Below are 20,361 nucleotides of genomic sequence, written 5' to 3'. Positions count from 1 at the left end.
TTTACTTATTCTGCTTACTTTATATCATAATATTAAAATATTTGTTTGTCTAAATAACTGTGCGGGCTCTAATTTGAACTTTACATTATTCCTTATGATACGAACATCAAAAGTGTGCAATTGTAATCCATGGTGTATCTTGACACATTATTAATTTATGATGTGCAGAATATCCATTCCAGACTTTTTCTCTTAAGTCTATATGAATGCATAAACTGAACTTCTATGTTGGTACATTAATTCTGTATAAAAACTGCCTTTCTCAAACCATAAACTGCAGAGAAGAGGCCCAAATTATGTAGTAATATGTAATATCTATCCATCCATCCTTTCTTACTACATATAAAATATTAGAATAAAATTTCATTTGGAACATATCTGAAAATGTATTAAAAATCATACTAAACTATTTTCAGTTATGGTTCTGGACTTTAAATTTCTGGTGCTGTTTGGAACTTATTGTTTTGTAAATATTAAGATATATTTTCTTTCAAAGTTGAACTACTCAGTGACCAAGGAGAAATACTTTGTGAGCAGTGAAACTGAAAAGATTGATGCAAAAAGCTACGTAATACAATGTGCATAGCATAAAGTTTGAGTGTTTGATGATTGATTATGTATTAAGTCTACAGCCTAGTTCACATGCTGTAACATTATCTCTTTAATATAAAAGCATAAAATCAATTTAAACTTTAGTTCTTCACACTCATCTGATGCATGTCATTTTTGCCCACAAGACTCTTAGTAATCTAGGTGTCTAGACAATTGGCTGCATGCCTTCCTGTATCTGATTAAAAAGCTGTCAGTTATTAATACAAAGAGCATTAAAAATGTAAATTGCCTTTTTATGTTTCATAAACTCACACTTGTTTATAACTTAGCGTCCGTTTGCAGCACCCCAAGACATTAATGAAATCAAGAAAGCAACTTCTAGCACCTCTAAAGTCATAAATGATTAAAACAGTACAGTTGACTGATTAATTACTGATTAATCTGCAAAAAATATGACAAGTGAAATGGATGGTGGTTAAAATTGCAGAAAACTCTTGAAATCCATTGAATGGATACACTAAAAGTTTAAACAGTGTAATGATTAAAGTGACAAATGTACAATCGGAGTCACTATTGGGGCTATAATGAATTTCTGGATTTCAGTTAATACATTTTCTTTCTTTGATGCAAGCTAAGGTAAAGCCAAATCTTGCATTTTTATTCACAGTCAATTTCCACCTATTATAACTTCATGTAGAGCATTTCTGTTACAAAAATAAAAAGTTGGAAAAGTCTTGAAATACTTTTGTTATACTATACAGCAGATAAGAAAGTGAAAGAAACACAATAAAACTGGAAGAAGTTTCAGCCTTGCTTAAGTGACTGAAAAGAATGCTTACAGTAATAATGGATAGATACAATAAATATTAACATGCATTGTATCTAGTGTGCTTAACACCATCCTAGGTAAGCAGTACAGTAGAAAGTGTACCATTTTTTTCATGAGTTTTTTATTTTATGAATGTGAACAATTTTCCCCAAGTTGCCCAAATAGGCTTTACCTTTCCTAACCCAGTAATGAAACATAGGGCTATGAAATGGACAGATCACTGAGCTCCCAGAGGTTCTGTTACCTTTCAACATAGGAAGAGCTTTTGTTAAAATAAAATGAGGATATCTTTTCACTCGCCTGTGAAAGCATAGGATCGGACCCAATTTATATGCATGAATTAAAGCTACAAACTTCAGCCTAGAGATCTATTTATAAACATAAAAGAAATTCTTACTATTTTACTTAGAAAGAGCTGCCCATTATCACTAATTCAGTATATTACTGTTGAACCCCTAAATACCTCCCTTCGTAAGCAAACAGCCAGAGATCCATACTTATCATTATGATATCTAGTGTAAAAATACAAATGTTGCAGGGTTTTTGCAATTTAGAATCAAATTGAACAAAAGAATAGTGTTCAGTAAAATGTCTGGAATGTCAGCCTAAACTAGAATAGGTTTCAGTAATTGTCTCCAAAAAGTTACATACAGCAGATAATTAGGTAGTCATGAACAATTCAGATTTTTGAAGTCATTTATATTGTGTTGATATTTATTTTTCTATATAAATTAATAACATCGAGATAAAAAAAAATACTCAAACCACAAAGTCTCTGACTTTCCATCGGTCTCCCTTTCCAACTTTTTCATGTAAACAACATTAGAAAATATTTATTTCTATCAGAAAAGAAATGCTCTCAGTCCTTTGAACTAATTACACCTTAAATCTAGTAGCACAGCAATGTAGAGACTCTGTTGAAAGAAATATTTCCAACTTTCATAATCTCCTTTTATAAGAATCCAAAGAGTTAATAATGTTGTCAAGTGCCTGTCATATTTTACACTTGGACCATGCTGGAAACCAAATTTCTTATTCATCAGATAATTTTGGTTTTACAATTACTGCTAAACTTTTGTTACCATTATTTGGAATAACATTAAATTCCTCAATGTTATTCCATCAAAAATATATTTGAATATTTTTCATTACAATGCTTTCTCAATTTCTTTGTTTCCTTTGTAGAAAGAATCCCAACCCTTTCTAGTTATACCTAAGTGTAAAAAGAATGCCATATGTACCTACAATAAAAATAATCTAGTTTTCACTATGGGGAGAATTTTTGAGAATATATCTATAATTTGTTAAATCTTTTGTAAAACAAGCAAAATGGGTCTATTTAACCTTAATGATTCCATATATAAATGAAATTAATTTTAGTAACACTTTACATTGTGTCCATAATTACACTGTAACTACTATGTAATTACACATAAGTACAGTGTAACTACAAGTTATTACTCTGCACTTACTGTGTAATACAAAGTAATGCTATAGTTAATTACTCAGTTGTCATTGTTATTCCACAGTTTATATAATTACAATGTAACAATTTATCACTGATCCAAAAAAAACAAGTGTACTTACATAGTTACGATGTATCTGTACTTTCAAAATGTAATAAAAACATCAGGGTATGTAACTACAACTATGTAACAGATATTCCATGGTCTGGGCAATTGTAATGGAGAGTTGCAGTGATAATGCAGTGAGGATTTGGATGTGCTGCTATGACAACACATCCAGCATGAGTTTCGAAAAGCCGACAGATCCAGCGTCATGCCAAATCGTCAACAATTACATCCGGCTAAACGAGTAATCCACGTACGAAAAATACCTCCCAGAGTAATAACCCATGGTTACATTGTGCTTATACAGGTAATTACATAGTAGTTACAGTGTGATTATGGACACAATATAAAGTGTTACCTTAATTTTTATTAGGCTTTCTGCCCACATTTCTCTTCAAACACGGTAGCAGGGTATTGTTGATATAATATGAATTAAAAATATTTAGAATGTAATTACTGAATTATTTCATTGTAATTTACAAAGGCAATAACATGAAAAAGCAGAGAGAAAATATGTACCCATAGTTGTCTCATGACCTTTAGAAGAAAGAGCAATGCACAAGAATGGCAGGCTAAGAATGTAACAAATGATCAGAATGATCAAAAGGGCGGACATTCTTGCTGAGCTTCTAGGAAGCCATTCTATTGAAAACTATAACATGATGTGAAGTCCCCTTGAAAATTCCAAAACATTTATTCTGTAAATTAATTGAGAAATTCTGAAAACCACAAATAAAATGAAAACTTGTATGTACTGTGGATGATGTTGGGTTCATTTCTAATAAAACTGATTTGCCTGAAAGGTAAGAAAGAAGAATGCACTGCTTCAGAACTGACTATGCTACAAGATAGTGGTTATAAATTGGTATAGGACTACCCAAAGGAAACACAGAGCACCTCAGCTGGGCACACATTAAAGTAACATTTCCTCAAATGGCAGGGTGCTATGCCTTGACTACGCAGGATACTGGAGGTCAGTCAGGTGAAAGTAAGACAAATTCAGCAGTTGATGGTGGTGATCAAGGTCAATACTAATCTTTGATCTCCTCTGTGAGCACAGGGCTAGCAGCAAACAGCAAATAAATGCATGGGGTGAAGAAGGGTGAAATGTATTATATACAGATTGGGAGTCTTATGTCATTTTTATGGTTCATTGGGCCAGATCTATATTTTTCTTTTTATTGCAGCTAGTGATGAAAATACACATTCAAAAATAAGTGGCAGAAAATGGAAGCATTTATAGCTTTTTGGGAGCAAAAACACATACTGGCCAGCTCAGTGTGATACCTTGTTTATCAACATAAGGAGATGGGAACAGCACGGCTAATTATCAGACATTCTCAGGGCATGACATCAATTTACAGTGTAAGACTGGTAGTGTTTTAACATGCAAATGGGAAAACTCAATCATTAATATAAGTATATAAACATAAAAAAAAAATTATGAGGTGGAATGCACATCTACAGTATAAAGCTTTCAAAGTCATATCAGCATTGTTTATGTTTTCAAAAAAAAGTATATGGCATTTCCATCTCCATATGGATATATATTTCTAAATATATTTACAACTTATTTCAACAAAAACTTACTGTAATATGTGATCACAAACTGGGACTGTATCATTTTTGTAAAGAAAGGACTTTCATTTTCATTTTAACTATAGCAGCCTGTAAAATATTGATAAACTTATCATGCAAGTCCAGTTTTACTAAGTAATTTTCATCCAACTCTATCTACATTTATTAATAGCATCACTCATATATTTCCTAATCTTTGCCACTTGAACACTACATTAATGCTTTCATTAAATAAGTTTTTGTACTTTTATTAATAATGGCTTTTATCTCTGTCTGAAGTCTGTAAAAAAATGCAATTTTGGTAATCATTTGTAGCGAATCCTGACAATTTTCCTTGTTTTTTTTTCTGCTGTTGCCTTTCTTCTGTGTGATTTTCATTTACCCCATGTTTACAAACAAATATGAATCTGCTTCATATTTCTTAGCCAGAAAAAATCATATTGCCAGATGATATTTACATTAAGTTAAACTGATAAACTGATGGGAAAATCCATACATCCCTCCTATAAAACTTTGCATTGCTTAATGGGGGAGTCCACTAAACACCCCTCTTAACGAAGTGGTGTTCAAAATAATGGGAGAATCAACATCAGTCATAAAATACTGGTGACTTTAGTTGATTGGAGGAGGTAATAAGTTCTACATATTAAGAGTCAGATGACGTGATGTATTAGATGAGGTAACAATAATTAGAAAAAAGTATAAAAGCAGATGATTTGCTTAATGGATTGCTTGCTCCATTGATATGAGACAATAGTGCATACTCTGTGCAAATAAAGAAACGTTCTGCATTCTCATCTGGGATCCGTGACTGCCTTCGTTGAAGTCAGAGGAAAGGTTTTTCCATGACAGTACCCAGGCCAGTGGATTTTAGCAGAGGAGTAGGTCTCATAAGTTCTGATATTTAAGAACTTGATCCTCTCTCTCTTTCACTCTCTCTCTGTCTCTGTTTCACACCCTATACAGCTTCTCAGGATGGCTCTGTTCTTTCTAACAATGTCTCTCACCTAGGTTCCTCACCAGACTTTGCATACCAGAAAGTCCACTGATGGCTGCTTAAAATTATTGCATCTACCTTAGTGTATTTTAGGAAAATCTGAAGTTGTAAAATGTGAACATTCATTTTGTTGCAACACCCACCTCCCCCATTTTGTAATACATTTGATACTTGTAAATCACTGCTCCACATCACCATCTCAATATGTACAACTATTTCTAAAAAATTTTACAGCTGTTGAAACAGACTTCCAATTATTTTGCTGTAGTCTTGGGCATTAACCTGCTCCATGTATATCTATAAATTACCCTGTATATACAGTATCTGCTCTGTTGCTAGATTCTCTGAAAATTACTAAGTGCTTTTCATTGATAGTACTGAGCTTAGAGTTTCTGTGTTTTTTTAACCTTTTTTGAGAGCTAAATAAATTGAAGTTCAGTGTTAGTCACTGCTTTGCACCATGCTGTGTTTAATGGAATCTGACACTGCAATTCTGAACTGTATTAAGCAGTTTCAATAATGTATATGTGGATGATCATTGTTTTATATCACACTCTCAGAAGAGATTCCAGCCTATTACAGGATACACACATACAGCACACGTAGACAAACTGGCTAGCAGCTCATTTTAGGCATGTTAACAGACCAAAAAATCTATTTAAACTATATGGTCAGCAAAAAGAAAATAAAAACACATAATGTTTCCCAGTCTAGGAATAATCTCTGAACACCAAAAAGCTACAGAGCAGCTGTGCTGACATCAATGCAGTTTACTCCTCTGTAGTATCATTATTTCTCTTTTAGTAACTAGTCCGAGGAAATACTGTACATACAATTCTTTTTGTCAGACATAGAAATTTTCTTCTCCCTTATGCATCATGCACTACAACACTTGGATTAACACAGGGATTCTGATAACCAGCTTCCATTTGTCTAAATTGCTTTTTCTGTTCTTTTACTATAAATTGCTAGAATGGTTTTAGAGAACTACATCAAAATTGATTTTGTGATGCTCTGTGATAACATTGAAAAAAATGAATATTCCTGTTCATGACACCATGAAATAGTTTTAAATCATAAAGGTATTTTATGCTTTCAAATAATCCTCAAATAAAACTTGAAATATCTTCACATAGACAAAACTGTTTTTAACTGTAATGCTGCCCTCTATGCATGTACACCTATGAAGATTAACATAAATCTTTGTATATTTTATCATTCATTTTCTAATAAATAATTTGCTGTGGAAGACAGTGTGATTGGATCTAGTGCCAAAGAAAACTAAACCCAACAAAAAGAATGAGAATAGACCCATAGCTTTAACATCTTACATCATGAAAACACTTCAAAGGCTTGTATTAAGTCACCTCTGACCTCAGATAAAAATAGCACTATCAGACACACATTGAGGTGAATGATATTAAGCAAGGATTTTTCCTGTAAGGTTCAGGCAAGCATTTATGTGAGAATTTTTGTTATTACTTCTCTAGTGTCTTTAACACCATATAGTCCTTAATAATGGGAGTTAAGTTTAATTCAACAAAACTGGAAACTCCTAGTTCTTGGATTATTGACAACTTGACAAGCAGGCCACAGTTTATTTGGCCACAGAGCTGTGCTTCAGAACAACTGGTCAGCAGCACAGGAGCCCCCCAAAAATGTTTCCTTATGCACTTCACATTACAAATACATTTCTAAGAAATGCCAACCTGAAAAAGTTTTCAGATGATTATGCAGTTAGGTGGGTATATATGTTGTGAATGGAAGGAACAGCAATATCCATGCCTGGTAGAAGCAACTCGGGACCCTTGATGGAAAACGCCATATGTTTTGTCACTTGGTTGTTGAATGTGTGCTGATTTATATTGAAACAGCAGCATAAAATCAGATCCCAAAAGTTAAAGATGCTGGTTAAGCTGCTGGTTACATAAGCGATGCACAACAAACACCCTGCAGGGCCATCTTAACAGCATTATAGAACCCCGGGCCAAATAGTGCACTGGGGCTCCTACCTACACAACCACTCACAGGAGTAAAAATGTAAATGGTCAATAAAAGTAAACATATATTTATTGTATTGAAACTTCCAATAAAATCAGTATCTGAACATTAAAAAACATGCTGTACAGCAAAGATTTAGGCCTTGTTCACACGGGTGTTAAAATCGAGTGTTTTTTGCGTTCGTAGCGTCCGGTGAGCGTGGATCAAGCGCCGAGTGTTTTCTACACGTAGGAGTCAATGAGAGTGTTCACACGGGCTTTGGTGACGTGCATTTGTCCGGCAGCGCGTTTATACGGCATCAAAAAAACATTGCATGCAGCTTTTTCTTGGCGTTCAAATCCCAACGAACGCAAGGAAAACGCTTCTAGTTCGTTTTCTGCACGTTTATTTTACGCTTTGGAGGACCGGATATATCCCATGATATTAATATTTTTATGTTTTCATATACAATATATATATTTTCATATATGCTTATTTTATTTTATTGTCTCATGTAATTTGTAAACCATGAACCTATTAATTTATGTTCTAATATAATATTTGATAACGATTATGTAGGGGGGGCAATCCATGGCGGTGGGGCATTTCAGTGCATAACACCGGTGTAAGCGCACACTCGACTACTGTTTCCTTACCTCAAAGTGACAAGTAGTCTCTCTTCGGGGCTAACACCAAGTCGCATATTGGTTGATCGGCGTGCAATGTGGCATTGCACCAGCTGCAGCAGACAATCAAAAGTGGAAACCGACATCCGACTGTAATTAAAAAACTTGCGCGGAAATTTTCGCATTTCTTCATAAAGCACAAAAAAAACTTCCTTTAACCCGACGTTGTGCAGTCAGAGGATGAACCCAGTAGTGGCGGCGATTTTTCTCTCCCTACGCCGTATTACAAGTATTTTTAAAACAAGAAGATTAATATCTAACATAGCAAAATGGTCCCTATTGAAAGGAGGCACCTCAAATAAAACGACAAGGGCTTTCATATCCAGTTCCCAACACTGCCTCCACAGGTTAACACACAAACTACAATTTGGGCTGCAGGCTGGCGTTAGACAGAGACAAATGAACGCCGGTGTAGAAGTCAATCGATCGCCACCACAAAATGCAACATAAACGTCTAGGACGTTCAGAGCAAGTTCGTTTATCCAAAAACTTAACGCCCGTGTGAACAACACAAACATTTGAACAATATTACATGAGCCTCGAAAAACACAAACATTTCAACATATAAATGATACTCAATTGGTAAACCATACAGCATGGGGCCCCTATGCTCGTGGGACCCCCAGACAACTGCCCAGCGTGCCCATGCCCATGCATGAAGACGGCCCTCACACCCTGGTCAACTTGCCTGTACAGACTTGAGTATAGACTTGAATGTATTCTGTATAGTTTTCATGTGTAGGCTGCAGTAACAGTGTAGTTTTCCCTCATAATCAACATAGTATTTATAAATAAGATGCATATTCATTAGTCACTTCTGAAGCTATTTGATTTTGACAGATATTCTGTTTTTTATATTTCCTTTATATTCTGTTGTGGTAGGTCTTGAGTTTTTATAATCTCTGAAAAGACTATGTACAGCTGGAATTTTTTAGAAACCTGTTTGGAATAGAGCAGACAGGTCTACAGGTTAAGGAAGGCAGACTCAGGGAGGTTAGGTGTACAGTCCCAGATGAGGGAACAACAAAAATCTCAAGAAGGGTATTGCTGCAGACCAGAGACATTATGGGTGGATCTAGAGGCTGGATAACTGTAAATCAAAATCAACTTCAGCAAATCATAGTGTGCTAATTCAGAATTTCAACGAATTAGATTGTTGTTAAAGTATGACAACCAAAGACTCACTTGTCCAATTATCAACGTTTGAAGTTGTCTATCAAGTGTAACTTCCACCAATCTTTTCACAGTGATCCCTACCGCTTTGAGGTTCCACCTTATAGAGTTTCTTTATAAATAGCCTTGCACTGTACTAAGCAACAAAATTCTGTTAAACAAAAGAAGACAAAGATGAAGCAGCAGCAAAGAAACTCTATTAAACCAAAGAAGAAGCGACAAAACTAATTGTTTCTTATTTCTGACAATGGAAGTAAGTTTGATTCTAAATTAAAACATATGAAATTTGCAATTGCTGTTTTCTTCATGTTTTTTTTAAAATAACTTTTTGTTTCATTGTTGTGTTTGTACGTTTGTATTAATATTAATATATATTGCATTCATGTTTGTATTAATAATCATTTTTGCTATAGTAATTGATGCATATTCAGTGCTTGAAGTGGTCCGGCACTCAGTGGCACCGGCAACTCTTCAAACTCCAAGCCAGGACACTCCTGCACACTAGATTCAGAAGGAGCAGCTCTGGACACTGCAATACCTCCCCCTGGACGCTAGATGGCCGCCCCCCGTGCCCCGATTTGGAGTGGTGCCTCGGTTTCCAACAGGGCTGCATGGGAATTGGAGTTGGGTACAGCCCTGTTGGGTCCCAGCAGCACCGCCAGGGGGTGCTGTGTTTGGGACTCCTGAGCCCGTGTGGCCAGCAGGTTCATCATACCTGAAAGTGCAGCCGGATCAAGAACCTGGAGCACTTCTGGGTGAACTATAAGGGGAGCCAGCAACCACCACTCATTGGCTGGAGTCAGGTGGAGGAGGACAAGGTTGCCTGGGAGGAGTGGAGCTGCCAAAAGAAGAGAGTGTTGTGGTGATTACTGTGCTTGGAACTGTGTTGTGGCTGGAGGGATTACAGGGAAGACGTGCCCTCCAGCTGAAGAAAATAAAAGTTTGGTTTATTTTTATACGTTCCTCCTTGTCCAATCTGTGTCGGTTCGGGCATTATATAGCGCTCTTCTTACACTCCACAAGGTAAGTTTCATGGGGAATATACACCCATACCCACCCCCTCTCCGGTACTCAGTTGAATGCTAGTAGATCACCGCCAGTAATTTGGTTCCCCATTAACACTGTGCATATTTACATTTGTGAGATGTTCAATTAAAATGCTGTAATGTTATTTTACATTTTTTAAACAGGATCATATCACGATCAAAAATACCACAGACATTCCGTCCATGTTTCAATCTCCAGATGTGTTTTTGTGCCCATTCTGTCATCCGCAGCTGTATTCTTTATGCTCGTATATACAAGCAAATGAACACGTGCGAGATCATAGCAGAACAGAAGTTTTCCACGGAGGTGCGTGTATCCCACTTTTCCCATTAACTCAGGCTGAGTAATCTTTAAACCAATTTATCAATGAATTTATTTTCCTGTATTGATAATTACCATGCGAAGTGTCCAGTCATTTCTTTTAATCTCATTTGGACGATTTTCAGTTACTTTCTTTATGTACAGAAAAAGAAATGAGGCAATCCCAGGAACAACACAAATGAGAGAGATATCCAAGAAAATACAGGAAAGTAGATTGAGGTGGTTTGAATTTGTAATGAGTAAAGATAATGTGTATGTGGGCAAAAATACGATAAAAATGGAAGTACAGGGGGAAAAAAAGCTAGTGAGGCCAAACATAGAGGTGGATGGATAGAGTAAAAGAATATCTGAAAGACAAGGGTCCGACTGGGGAGTAAGTTCAGTGCTAAGCTGCATGGAGAGGGCTGATCAAGCACATCGACCCCACATAGAAGTTGGAATTGATGATGATGAAGAAAAAATTGTTTGGCACTTGCAGCCCTTTAACCAGCTGTAGTGTCATATTTTTCATATACAGATTAATTGCCTATATGTTTCGGTTGTATTTTAAATACTGCAGTGGTTGATGTACTGTAGTTTGCTGTGCTGTTAATGACAACATACATCATTAGGAGAACAAATCTGCAACCTACATTAGCTCAATATAAACTAGTATTTTCAGTTTTATTTTAAGATGTAAGTTGGCTGAAGAGTATATAAGTTATACTTCATGTCTGTACATAGAACCATGTTAACTAAAAGGACAGTTTGCAAAAACTTTCCATTTTTTAAAGTCAGCGTGGAGGGGACAGGAGTTGAAGTCTTCAATTCTATTTTCAGTAAACTGTTAAAACAGTTAAAGTGTTTTTAAAAATAAGTTTGTTTCATTAATTGCTGTTTGCCCTGGCCTGGTAGTCTGGTTAGGGTCACAGATGACCACCAGATACCATGGATATTAGATGGGTTAAGTCTAAGACAGAAAGCTAATTTATCACAGATGTGTATATATGTATTTACTCAGTTATGCAAAGAACTAGTGGTTTTATCAGTTTTTTTAGCATGGATTATTCTGATGAAAAAATGAGTAGTCAAGCACAAAATGACATATTTTATTGGCTAACTAAAAAGATTACAATATGCAAGCTTTTGAGGCAACTCAGGCCCCTTCTTCATGCAAGATTTAATACAGAAACTGGAATTACTTGTGTTTATACGGACACCAGGACAGATACAGCATTGGAAAACCTTTAAGTGAGACATCTTAGATGTAAATAATTAATAGACTTCTTCAGGCTAAGACTTATTTCGCAAGAGAGGAGAATAATGTATGGTCAAGGTCTTTGGATAAGATAACTGTCCAACTTTAAAACACAGCAAGAAAGAAAAGAATGGCAAGTTAAACTCATGTTAAAATTTAACACATTACAATGTGGCTTAAGTAAAGACAAGAGTTTTATAACCATATATGAGGATTTTTCGCATCTCTCGGACAGACAGCCTGTCTACAGACCCACATTATATGGAAAAACTCATCATAAACTTCAAATTACTTTGTTGAACAGTCATCTTATGTAAATATCTTCAATATTCATTGTTTTACTCTCTTGCTAAATGAATCTTAGCCTGAAGAGGTCTATACATTTTTTACATTTGAGATGTCTCACTTAAAGGTTTTTCAATGTTGTATCTGTCCTAGTGTCTGTATAAACACAGGGAAATTAATTTCTGTATTATATCTGCCTGAAGAAGGTGCCTGAGTTGCCTTGAAAGCTTGCATATTGTAATATTTTTATTTAAGGGGTCATTTTACTTGACTTGCCACCACATTCATAATGACTGACACGGTACAACACCCTAGCACTACTGATTGAAGAATATATTATATTGTGATTTGGCTTATTTTAATAGCAGTTTAGTCGATGCCAAACATTTTTGTGTTTTATGATAGTGTTTTACATCAACCGATGGATTCAAAGAAGCTCTAAAAATTCAAAAAGAGATGAAGCTACAATTTTACAGTTCATATACTCAATATATATGTTTTAAATGTTGTGTTTATTTTTGCTTATTTACCGTTTCTTCATTCCTGCTTATTTGACTGTTACTAAATGTAAAATAACAGATTGAAATTTGTTGGCATGCATTTCTTTTTGTTTGTTTTAACTTATGTAATTGTAATTTTATTTTGTTCCAGGCAAGCTCATTTATAGTTGTATTTTGGGATGGAAAAAGAGAGCGCACTATCACTGCTTTAAATGCACTGTCACGGTTCTACAAAGGGCTGGATTTCTTGCACATTTACGAAGATGTGTTCCAAAGGAAGGACCACCTGCACTCACCCCTTCAGTGTCCTCTACCTCAAGTCCGCTGTTATTTGCCTCAACCCCACAGGCTATAGCGTGAGTTACAACCCAGCAATATCTGCCTTATTCCTAGGTGAATCATTAATTTCCAATACCCAGCCAATAAAAGAATATGCATCATATCTTCAGAAATCCACACTTCAATTCACCAAGAATACACCAACAATATTGTCACCTCTGCAAGAGTCATCACTTGCCACAAGCCAGCAAAGTTTGTGTACCTCAGCCCTGGAAGAACCATTACTTGCTGTAGAACAGCAGATGCCAATGTTTACTTCACCCCTGGGAAAATCTGTGCTTGCTGTAACCCACCAAACATCCAGCCCAGTTTCACCCCTGCAAGAGTCCACACCCTCCTCAGCTAAGCCAATTTTGACTACACAAGCTAATTTAAGAAAAGTTATAGTGCAGTGTCCTTATTGTAAGTTAGCTTTAAATCGCAAAAATCTTAAAAGACATGTGGAAAGGCGGCATATGTCCACTTCAGGTGATATAACATTATCACATAATTTAGAAAGCCATTGTATTGATCCTAGACATGGCATTTATGCAGTTCGAAGAAATTTTATGCAGTTTATGCAGAAGAGAACTTGGGGTTTGATGCAGGACACTGTGTGTGAGCTTGAAGAATGTGCAATAAATCAGGAGATTGCAGTTGGGAGTGGACTTGTGGCATTTCATTGCATCCATTTACGCTCACTGACTATTGCAAAACGTAGTCACCAAGGATTCACTTGAAAAAGGAGGGTTTGACTGAGATGGTGCAGGCAAAACGGTTTGGGGAGGCCAAAAAAAGATTATGTGAGAAATTATACCAGGAATATATTGATGAACATACACCTCTTGAAGTCTTGGTTGACAATGGAGAGACCTCCAAGCACTCAATAAGGTTGGAAGGGTGCTCGTCACATACGATAGCAAACAAAAAATATGGCACTGTCCATGTACAGGTGACAAACTGTCTTGTTTACAAAAATATATTGCAAAATAGTATTTATTTCAAACTAATAGAGACCTCTTTAGGACTTTGCTATGTAAAGACAGGACTGAGCATCTTAAACAATCAAAAGTGTACCCACCTGAGAGAAATGTTGTGAAGCGAATGTTGAAGTACATTTTTGCCAAGAAGAAGATCCCAGCCACCCTACCTGAACATTGCCACAGGAAAATATTTGCACGGAATGTGAAGGCCATATTCATTTAAGTGAGCCAGTATTAATCACAAAAGTAGCAAAAATCATTACATTGACCAGAGTCTTGGAAGGTGAGTTCAGACTTTATTTCTTGTTTGTATTGCAATTTCTTAATGTAGCATTTGAGTAATAAGCAATCTAACCTCTCCCCCACGCAGGTGTACCAACCTGTTACAAACAGTGCCCATCTTGTCGAATAATGCACCATTATCAGGAGTGGGAACAAGGAGCTCATAATTATGATGACCATATCATTCTTGGCTTACATTTGTGCTTGTATTTAAGGGCCTCACTCCAGGTATGAAGTCCTTGCTGGTGTATTTTTTGCAGGGTGGGTTTTTTTTTCCTTTTGTTTAAGGTGGGAGCAGAAGAGCAAACATCTAATTAGTATACTTTGTATGTTCCTTTTAGATACACAATGCTTTGAGCCAGATGTTTGAGGCCATGGAGAAAGCTAGTGGGTTCACACTCCCAAATCAAAACTGGCTCCTTCACCATACCTGCATTTTGAAGCACTTACTTCTCATGAGTATGGGTTCTTGTGTGTTAAATGTGGGCATAATCCCTCTGTTGTTATAATGGATCTCCACAAAAAAGAAATTTTTAGCATGCCAGGCAAGTACATTAAGTTTCTAGTTCAGATTACTTCAGTGTGATCCTTATAAACAACTGTTTTTTTTCTTGATGTAATAGTGGTAGTTTAATTCAATATCTTACATCTGATTTAACTGCATTAAATTTTTAATTAGTGACATCCATGAGCCTCCTGAGGACTACAGAGGAGAAGTAAATATTGTGGAATGTTGGGATTCTGTTTGCCTTGAGATGATTTCCCATTGGTTTTCCCACAGTTTTTTTTTTTAATTTATTTTTCTTTTTACATGTAATTGTGATAACAAACAGCTTGGCTTGTATTTGTTGTTACTTTCAGGCACAAGAGAAAACCCACTTGCAGTCCATCATTGTTTTGAATTCTGGGCTCCTTGGATTGGCCCCCATACCAGAAAGTCTAGCATTGTGTTAAACACTGAATGCGGAAAGTTGTACCATCCAAAGCCTGATGAATAGGCTGATGTTGTTGTAATAGAATACTTAAATGAAGTCATGAAGTTAAAGGTTAGAGCAGTTCAACCTTTTTCTTTCAGTAATACTTGTAGCAATAATTTATAATGTCTTATGGACTTTAGTGGCATTGGATGAGTTAATACTCATTTTCTGATTTTTAAGGTTGATGCTGTGAAGCAGCTGTGTAAGGAGAGTGGTTTGGACAGTACAGGCTCCAAAACGGACCTAATTCTCCAACTGCATGAGGGAATTAGGAACAGACACGTGTATGATAAAATATTTGAAAAAAATATGAGGAGCTTCAAGTATGTTTCTTTTGGATATACATATAATTCCCTACATTTAATCTGTAACATATCATAGTACAGGATGATGTTATCCTAATTTTTTTTTCCTCTGTCACTTTTTGACCTTTGCTAGAAATGTATTAAATTACTTGCTTGAATAAATGGGCATGTAAAGGGTTTTAAATGTTTGTTGCTGGAAGATTGTTGAAATATTTACAGATGCAACATGTTGGGTTCTTCAATGACTGAAATGGTCAAATAAGTAAAATAATGTTGATAGCTGTTTTAGTTATTGCATAAATAATGCAAATGTCTACACAAAAATCCATTCATTATTCTTAATATTTCTATAGTGTAAACCTGTTCTTCTAAGTTTTATGGTCCTCTTGACCCTCCCAGAAAATGGTGCAAGCTGTCTGGTTGAAAGATTCTGTATTTACTTTTTAAAACATTTGAAAAACAAATGTATACATAGTTTAAATATTTTGATTATGTGTTCACAATTTGTCATGTATTCACCTTTGCATCAACTCACATACTGTGGAGGATGGCAGGCCATTTATCCTGGCCAATACCCCCAAGCCGCCAGGTGGAGCCCTCCTTGCAGCATGGAGGTCCCCAGAAGACCAGCAGGGCATCATGGACAATGTGGTTTTTATGCACAGCCCTGCTGGATGCCATGGGGCCACAAGAGGGAGCTGCAGGGAGGACCGAGGACTGCTTCGTGCCTATGACCGGAAGTTCGTCATAGGAAGAGCGACGAACTTCCGGGTTGAAGAAAAGAACTTTTACCTAACCCGGAAGTGATTGAGAATCACATGGACTGAGGATAGGGAACACTTCCGGGTCAGGGAATATAAAAGGACTGTGGGAGCTCCCAGGCGGTGAGCTGAGTTGGGAGGCAGGGTGGCTAAGCATCTGGGAGTGGAGGATTGGTTATTGAATTATTGTATTGTTTATTGAGAATTGTGGAGAGGAGCGTGCTTTGTGCACATTATTATTATACTAAATAATAATTGGACTTTTTACCTGGTGTCTGATGTGTGGTCTGAGGGTACAAGGGTGCGAGGAAACCCTAAACTGTCACAATTAGCGTAGTCTCGGCAGGATTCTCTGGCCGTCAGTTGGCAGAGTACCTGAATTTTGTAAATTTTATTGTAGACAGAATACCCCAAGAAGACAGCGTCAAGACACGCAGAAAAATCACCAGAAACCTCACCTTTATCAAGTCCATCATGGGGAAGAAGAAGACAAAGCAGAGCGCCAGCAACAGCGGAGGTCTAGCGCTCGACATTGCCTGCGCTCAAGACGAGCCATGGAGCAGCTACGCTGCTTCGGGAGAGATTTGAGGAGGACGCCTCCACGAGGTATGTGCAGGGAATGTTCTTTACAATCTTTTTAATTTAACACATGGTGTCCCATGTACATACCTCCCAGATGTCCATCCAAAGGCTCTGCGGGAGGCAGAAGACAAACCCGAAGGCGATGGCGCGCTCTCATTCAGGAAAAACCCAAAGGACTTCCGCATGTCGGGTGCCGGTGAAGGACACGTGACCCACCCCTGAAGATTATGGGAAGGAAAAGATCCGTGTTCAGTTGCTTGTGGCTTCACCCAGGAAAAGATGGACTTGGTTTTTCCGAAAGAGAAAGGGGAGGCGAGCGAAGCACCGCTCTCCCTACAAAAAGGTAAGGAGGTCCGGGAAATGACTGATCGGTCCATCGATAAATTGATACAGATGGATCGCAGTCAGCCAAAAGCAGCACCGCGGACCTCCGAACAGAACTCCAAATCCCAGGCTCCCTTGCGGTACCTGTCAGAGCACATGCCAGAAGCGGGCATGCTCATTGGCTCCCGGCCGGCCGAGAAGACAGATGAGGAAGTAAGTCTTCTGCTGGTCGAAATAAATAATATTGACTTGCGGGAACTCGAGCGCTTGATCGAGCCCGTAAAGAGTGTTTTACAGGTCCTGACGACCATTGAGAAGATTGTCGGGGAATTGGGCGCGGCAGCCAAAGCTCCGCTTGGAGAAGCTGAGGGATTACGCGGCGCATTTGGTGGGGAGCCTCGTATATCATGATGTGGCGTACAGGTATGTGAAACCCGCATCAGATAAAACAAGAGGGACGAGTAAACCGGGCCCGCTTTTAATAAATAGCGGGTGCCAGTACACTACGTGCCCTACAAACGAGGTCGGTACATTAATCGAGTGGTCGGAGGAAGGGCTAATCGATCCGGAGCAGCTAGACAGTGCTGACTCCCGGAGCGAGGCAGCCCTAAAGACGCCGCCACCGGTAATTTGTAAAAGTAAAGGGGAGCAAACAGTAAAGGGTCTCTCTTTATTTAATAGAGAGACTCAGACTGTGGACAAGCCCCAGATTAAGCGGGAGATCCCGAAAATAAAACGGGGGTCTCCTGACGAGAAAGAAAGAGATAAAGCAACGTTAGAGGCGGCAGGGGTTTCTCTCCCAGCAAGAGAAGGGGTGGACCTAACATTTCCTTATTGTTTTCAGTACCGTAGGGGGAGAATACCAGGAGGACAGAGGCAGTGTTACGGGTGCCGAAGGTTGGGCCATATTTGGCGGAACTGTCCTTGGAGAGAGGGGGACAAGATGTCGGTTTGGACTAATATTCCCCCTAGGTTCTCCAGGGACCAAGATGTTCGAATTAATCAAGGCTCAACCAGAACGTCCTCTTGGAGGAAGACTTCCCTCTCGGGGCAGGCTGCTCCGAATCATTATAATTCGTCGCTGGGGGGGGAATACTGTGGAGGATGGCCAGCCGTTTATCCTGGCCAATACCCCCAAGCCGCCAGGTGGAGCCCTCCTTGCAGCATGGAGGTCCCCAGAAGACCAGCAGGGAATCATGGATAATGTGGTTTTTATGCACAACCCTGCTGGATGCCATGGGGGCCACAAGAGGGAGCTGCAGGGAGGACCGAGGACTTCTTCGTACCCTATGACCCGGACGTTCGTCATAGGAAGAGCAACGGACTTCCGGGTTGAAAAGAACTTTTACCTGACCCGGAAGTGATTGAGAATCACATGGACTGAGGATAGGGAACACTTCTGGGTCAGGGAATATAAAAGGACTGTTGGAGCTCCCAGATGGAGAGCTGAGTTGGGAGGCAGGGTGGCTAAGCATCTGGGAGTGGAGGATTGGTTATTGAATTATTGTATTGTTTATTGAGAATTGTGGAGAGGAGCGTGCTTTGTGCACATTATTATTATAATAAATAATAATTGGACTTTTTATCTGGTGTCTGACGTGTGGCCTGAGGATACAAGGGTGCGAGGAAACCCTAAACTGTCACAATACATTTGCCTTGTATAGGTGGTTGGGCAGTAATAATGTGCCCATGTGGTATCATCTACAGTGTGAAGTTTTGTCTGCGAGCAGAAAGCCCAAGAGACTATATGGACCTGCTTTTATCTTGGAAATAAATGCCCAATATTGTAGTTTATGATTTTGCTAGAGGTTTAGCAACACATGATAATCTCCAGGAACCAGAGAAATTGTCCTTCAGTCCTCATGAGGGAAGACTCATAGAGCCGTCAGAAAACAACATAAAACTGGCAAAGGAATAGAAACTGTCTTGTTAGTCTACCTTGGCTTTAGGAAAGAAAGAAGAATCCAGATGTGGACAGTCATCCAGTCACCGGATCTGCTGAGCATTATGTCCTATATGACACTTTGCATGAAGCCAGCACAAAAGATGACTGGGATATGCTCCGCAGAATCAACCTGGTACCACAGCTTGTTGTCCACTTGAATAGCCAAGTCGCAGAACAATTCTTTTCCAAAATGGCACGGAACAATTATTTTTTAAACATGATGTCCTCAACAACCCAGATTTTTATCATACGTTCCATTATACACCATGAAAATGAACAAAAGAATAAAGGCCTCATTGAGAGGGTCCAAAAAGGACTGGGGCAAAACAAGGTTTCTTTTTCTGCACAGGGGCAACTAACAATAGGTAAATTTAAGCTCTTTTTGATTTTCATTGGGGGTGGGGGAGATTCTTTTCTAAATGTGCTGTTTCAAGGTGAGGGTGCAGTAGCGGCAACTCTTTCAGGAACAGACAAGTGAGGTGCTTGACAACAGCCCTAGTGTAACACCTACCAGTATGCCAACAGGTTAGTACTAGGGGGACAAATTGCAAAATGCCATATAGGCCATTTAGCCTTTTTATGGACTTACAATTATTAACTTTCTCAGCAGCTGCTCCATATGTGAGGGAAGGCCAGGTCCAGCTGAAGTTAGATAACATCCGTGCGAGAAGGAAGACATGGAGCCAAAGTCTCTCTCCAAGTCAATTGAGTTTGCTATGTAGGAAGTTAAAATGTGTTTTCCAAAAACTGCTGTGCCCACAAAAAAGAAATAAAAAAGTATTTTTTTTAATTTTTCCATTGAAAGTTAAATGAAGTCTTGCATGGTCAGAAGCCTCATGATGAGATCATTGTGCAGTTAAACAATGTTACCTTAAAAAGGTTGGATTTTTTTTACATTGGGATGTAATGAAGAACTAGAGACAACAGTAAGTAAATATGGTTTTCTTGCATAATTTATCATTGCTTTATTACAGGAAATGCTCTCCACCCTTTCATTTTTTCCTGTCTTTAAAAGATTGCCAACTGCTGCTTGTGGCTAATCAGTGAAATTGGCAGACTTCAGGTATTTTTTGATGCTATTTTAAGGGATGATTACTACTTTGCTTAAACAGAAATTGGATTTGTTAA

General features: G+C 38.0%; 2 long non-coding RNA genes across 5 annotated transcripts in view; both read left to right on the top strand.

Moving 5' to 3' along the window:
* LOC120531258 overlaps window positions 1-14,878 on the top strand; it is an 81,484-nt gene extending 66,606 nt beyond the window's left edge. For 3 of the 4 annotated variants that reach the window (XR_005634085.1, XR_005634083.1, XR_005634084.1), the window contains 3 exons: window positions 12,908-14,340; window positions 14,428-14,567; window positions 14,681-14,878. This is a non-coding gene — a long non-coding RNA (uncharacterized LOC120531258). Of the gene's footprint in view, window positions 1-9,475; window positions 9,620-12,907; window positions 14,341-14,427; window positions 14,568-14,680 lie in introns of those variants that run through there. The other variant, XR_005634086.1, reaches the window with a different exon arrangement.
* A 142-nt stretch (window positions 14,879-15,020) lies between these two features.
* Window positions 15,021-15,634, top strand: LOC120531257. Its single transcript, XR_005634082.1, has 3 exons — window positions 15,021-15,119; window positions 15,201-15,385; window positions 15,497-15,634. It is a non-coding gene; the product is annotated as an uncharacterized LOC120531257 (long non-coding RNA).
* Window positions 15,635-20,361: the final 4,727 nt, after the last annotated feature.

This window comes from Polypterus senegalus, chromosome 6 (genome assembly GCF_016835505.1).
Source record: "Polypterus senegalus isolate Bchr_013 chromosome 6, ASM1683550v1, whole genome shotgun sequence".
NCBI lineage: Eukaryota > Metazoa > Chordata > Cladistia > Polypteriformes > Polypteridae > Polypterus > Polypterus senegalus.
Note: the sequence above shows the minus strand (reverse complement) of the source record. Positions and strands in the feature narration are given on the sequence as shown.